Source organism: Daktulosphaira vitifoliae, unplaced genomic scaffold (assembly GCF_025091365.1).
Source record: "Daktulosphaira vitifoliae isolate Bord-2020 unplaced genomic scaffold, ASM2509136v1 Scaffold_4, whole genome shotgun sequence".
Lineage (NCBI taxonomy): Eukaryota > Metazoa > Arthropoda > Insecta > Hemiptera > Phylloxeridae > Daktulosphaira > Daktulosphaira vitifoliae.
Window position 1 is genome coordinate 15,153,086 of NW_026099575.1, and position 6,011 is coordinate 15,159,096.

Below are 6,011 nucleotides of genomic sequence, written 5' to 3' on the forward strand. Positions count from 1 at the left end.
TTATAGGTGGCTTGCAATCGCTAAAGCTCTTCGTTGTTGTTGCCGCGTAAAAAAGGCATGAACGCTTGAATCCCTTACACACACACAGAGCCACTTGTAATTTTATTTTGCTGTACTTATATCACATACGAGGTGTTTTGAATAAGATTAACTTGTTTGCTTTTTTTTCATAATAAAAAAGTTGATTATTTTCGATATTGCTAAACTATACATCAATCATTTGAGAATCGAATAGTTAATTTATACAAATAATGGATTTATATTCATATAAAGAGCTTCAATAGAACGCCTTTATTTATAGTTTTTACACTGATTATTTTTCAATCACGTCTCTTAAACGTAAACACTAAATTTTTATTCAAAATTTATGTATTTTCTTTTATGCTGCACGTGGAGTTCTTGAGGGAATACATTAATTTAGTAATATTCAGTCGTTAATGGAATGCACTTTTTGCGAATTTGGAATAGCTATTATTTTGTCCTTTTTTCTCGTGACCGTCGGTCATAGAAAAATAGAATAATTAAATAAATAACTTAACGCTTCGCAAAATAGGATATGTATAGCCTTTAAAATTTAAAACATTGTTTTATTTATTCATAACATAGTTTTCTTTAATTGTTACACTAACACAATGTATTATTTAAAAAAAGAGTATTAATCATATGATAAAAATGGTATTGCAATTATCTATGCGACTTACATTTTTTATGTTTATTAAAACCTTAAACTTTATTTATAAAAATAACTCGCATAACATGCAGTTATATAAATCGAGAGAATTTAAATGTATTCCATGCGAATATTTGTCTATTTTAAGTCTTTTTGAGCCTTGGAATCTTGCTTCTCATGTTTAGTTTTTTTATGGCTTCAAAATAAATATATGTATAGGGGTGTGTAGAATAATAATGAAATATGTAATAAATTCAAGTTTTTCTACAACTAATTATAATTTTGTACAGAATCCAAATTATAATTGATATTTTTATGCTAATAAATGATCATGTATTAAACTACTATAGCTTTTCGCTATCCAAAATTTTAAAGAAAACTATATTTTATATTTATTAGTGTTTATCGCTCACCATGGCAAAACATCTTGATTTTTAAAAATTGGTAAGATAGAAGAAAAGATAACACCAATGTATAATTAACAATAGTAAGTTTTTTCATAATCGATTATCAAAAGTAGATTTTTTATTCCAATGAATTTAAAAAACGTTTATAACATATTCAAGTATGTATTTCTTGAAAAAAATCACAAAATATCAAGATACGCGGTTTTGCTGTGGAGGCGATGATAGATATATATAATTTAATTTTAAATTAAGTTAAGTGTCATTATAGTTATAATTTTTCTAAAAAAATTTTAGTAGCTTACGTAACTAAAATTCTTTGAATTAATTTTTAATTTATTAAATGTTTTCTCCTCATCGGATTAAGAGTGAGAGAGGGGTAAAACACAACATTGGAGGTATCATATAAAGCTTAAATAAAAATTGATCAAAAAGTATTTGTTAAATAGAAATTTTAAACAATTTTTATTAGCATTTATTTTTTGTAAACAAATATTATATATAATATATAATGTGTATATTGCATAATATACACATAATGTAAATCATTAAACAATTTAAAAATTATTAACAACACTATATTTAGTCAATATATATCATTTTATTAAAACACTTAATGTTTGATAAATCCAAAACAAAGCAAATTAAAGGGTGCAGTGGGGTATCGGCACAATAATACATTGATACACGTCATAGCTAAGACAAATATAGATGATAACTTCTGGTATCATATATTCAAAGTACCAAATATTCGTAGCAATAACCTCTTTGTGAAATGTCGAAGCATTATCAGTTAATGGCAAAGGTGTTTTCCCGTATTATACGTGATATCGTATATTTTAGTAACTTGAAGATATAAACAAACATTTGCTATGTTATGAGAGCGGGTGTGTCATCTTTCAAGCACGCCTTTTATATTCGGTAGTGATTTATATATCAAGATATTTATTATAAATATCCATTACTTAGGCAAACCAAAAAAAATAAATTTCTTTTTAATAAAGGACATCATTGTTTTACGATAGTAATTTAAATATCACAATTGTAAAACGCTTTGATGCATATTTGAAACAAATTTATCACATTCATCAAAAATTAAATGAATTTGACATAAGAGGACGATAGAGAATGTCACCAAAACGTTTATCTTTTTCTAATTCTTAATTAAGATATAATTAAAAATTTTTATTTGATATAATTTTGAATGATGTAGATTATGCTATTATGATTTTATGCTATGTAAATAAACTCTAATTTTAGCCATTTTTATACAAAATTGTACAATTATTCGGTTTAGTAACTGATAACTTGTATAAATAAAGTTTTATTATAGTTTTCTTTATTAATATTAACGTTTAAATTAAATTTAATTTTATGCGGGTTTAAAGAAAACAAGTTGTTTGGAAAAACTAAAAAGAAAAATTTTGGTGTTGTATTGTAAGATTCCTCTTCAATATTTTGTTTATGATTAGATTTAAAAAAAAGTATGTTATTTTGTAACAAATACCAAATTAATAATAAATAATATCTTTAGTAGAATTTTGAAAATAACATACAATGATTATTTTGTTGAACAACCATTACTTTAAAATGCAAACATGTATATTTATTAAGAATATATAGCATTTTTTTGTTATTTTTAATAGTAAAATTTGCTAGCGTGAACAATGAATCAAAGTTAAAAATTTGTTTGTTTTTACGTTTTGTATTTTTCTTATAATTTTTTAATATTCTGTGATATATTATAATGGAGCATTTTTATTTATATTTATTTACATTATTATTCATCATTGATCATAATATACTCCACTTCGTTCAATGAATTTCCCTTAATTAATATCATTTTGTGTCGGAAAAATGGTTGTTACTTCAATTCGATTAGTAACATATTTATAAAATATGCAATGTTCTTATTCATTAGGTTGCTAAGACATTTACTATCAAGTATATTTATGTTTTAACATAATATAAATTTAATATGATTAGTTTTTAGTTAGATGTTTTAGTCGCAGGGTTAATATTTTCAATAATTTTATATAAATATCACAATTCTTCAAAACATGAAATATACAAAATCGAAGATGATAATTAAGATGTTTTAAAAAAAACTATTTTATCTTAAGAAGTTGAAATAGATTCATTTTCAATAAGTTTTATAATTGTAGATAATACACATAAATTGGAAAGGTTAATCAGGTCAATTTCTTCTTTTAAATATTTGTACGCTTCTTTTTTTTAATTATTTGATAGACAAATTAAAAATTGTATAATATAACAAAAATTTCTAATGGGGGACAGTAGTGACTACCTTTTAATTAATTTACAATTTTTATATAATACATTTTTTAATCGTTACCTAAAAAAAGCAAAAATAGGTTTTTTACCAATTGTTACCAATTAAAGAAAACATCTTGCCTTACGCCCGAAGTAGAATATTGAACTTAACTTGATCTTAATTAATTATTAGTTCTAAAAATTATAAACACTAATTAATCAGTTCTTTACCAATTAGCCTCAATATATCAAGATGTATATCTACTTAAGTTTTAAGTTTTTATAGTAAATACTTTTTTTAAAAGATTCAATTAAAGCTTGAGGATGTCAACTTGCCCCACCTAGTTTTATGAAATTTTTTCGTTTAAATTATCAGTATTTATTTAAAAAGTACTGATATATAATAAAATACTTGGCCATTATATTTTTAAATGTACACATTTCTTAAATTAAAATAAATTCTAGATACACGTACAAAAGAAAAATTATATCATGTGCTATGTATTGTTTTTATCGTTCTTCACAACATGTTTTTCAATTAATTCGTACAAAATCAATAACTCATATTATAAGTTATAATGATGATATCATCATAAAATTATAATATATTCTAGAATGAAAAAATTGCGTATATTATAAGTAATATAATACATAAAAGTTCTTTGTCTAGTTATTTTCAATATTCGTAAATAGCATCTGAATAGCAATTTTGTAAACATAACATTAGTATTAAAGAAAAATAGTTAAAACATGAAAATCCTATACATTTTAATGTTAAACAATATTTTTAAATTGACTTCTGTCTTTTATGACTAAATGAATTAACTTCAAATATATTATCGCATTTTTACGAATTGCCCATTATTTGAATGTTAAAGTTATATAATCCTTATTCCTTATAATTATATGCCTAATCTTACCAAGAAGATTTTAAAATCCATACAGTGAAAAAAATAAATTATTAAATAATAAAACATTTTTTAATTCTCTCCCCTCAAAAAAAAATGACGTCATTAATTCATTCTTTTATAACTAATTAAAATTTTTCTTGTGTTCAAAATTTGAATACGCTATTATGATAACACTGTAGAAAAAAAGTTAATTAAAATATTAATATTTTCATAAAGTCTTTTTTTAGCATAATTATATTTATAATTTTAGTTATTTTATCAGATGCCCAACAATTATCTTTCAACTATACAAAAAGATTTCTTAACTGCACGATTAATGTTCAACTGAGCTCTGAATGATAACCTGATATTAGTTATCTTTGTCATCATCATCTTCTTAGTCTCTATCTTATCTATATAAGCTGATAATAATATATTATCAAACAAAATTTAAATACATATATATATATATATATATATATTGTATTATTTATTATACGCCTTAGCTGCTAAGGTTATTTTTGTTGCACATTTTTACAGAGAAATATATATACATTATTATAGAATAATAAAGTAAAAAAATAAATATCGTTTAAAAAACTAAAAAAACACGCTTGCTTAAAGCACATCAAAATAAAAATTATTTTTATCTTTTTAGTTCGATGTGCTTTAAAAGCGTATTTTTTTAGTTTTTTAAACTAGATTTATTTTTTATGTTTTAGTTTTTTATGACATCACTGTCACAGTCACGGAGTGTTTTTTGTCAATCAATAGATATAATTTCTGTTTTGGCAGTTAGTGTATTTATAAACTCACAACTGTGTCTTACTACTATTGTTAATAAAGGCTATATACCTGCGAATATCGTCATAAAAAACCAATTAGCTCCTGTATTTATAATCCCTTATGTACTATACATGTATATTAACTCAAAAAAATTTAAATCTTTAAATGTTTATATCTCATAATAATCAATAAATATTTGTTTATTTGTTGTATATTATATTAATGACAATGCGCGCGTGTACGGGTAAGAAAACAAAAAATAAAATTATACAGGAATAGTGTTGTTGTCGTGTGGTGAGCGGGGTGGGGTGAATGCGTTACGATCGTTTAGTCTCAAGGCCATAGACGACGGGATACGCAAGAATAATAACACGTGTTGCGTGGAAAGTTACAAACAAACATACATTCAAACATACAAACATACATACAAACGTACATACATACAGGTGACACTAATATAAGCGTGTTAAAAATTAGATATTTTTAATATTGGTATATATTTTTTTTTTCTTTTAATATTTTGTAGTAGTCCTATATTTTTCAGAAATACGATAATAATTATTTTAATAAACCAAAAACTGTAATAAAAATCTAAAAATAAGTTATTTGTTCATGATTATTGTTTGATTAAATATAGTTTAATATAATTTAGATTGATCAAATAATAATCCTGCAAAAATAACTTATTTTTAGTTTTTTATTACCACTCATGGTTTATTAAAACATGTATTTTAGTTAATATGCTTACATTGCAATAATATGTCAATATATCAAGTAAAAAAGTGCAAAACATGTTATTCTTTTAAATTATGAAAATATATTAACATTCAATTAAATTACACAAGAAAATTAATAAATCAAAAAATTATTTTTTAACGGAGTAACATTTAATCTATTATCTAATAATGTACATAATAATATGATCTACAGTTATAACGTGACAATGATGATAAAGAATAAACAATAAAATATTAATAACTTCCTACA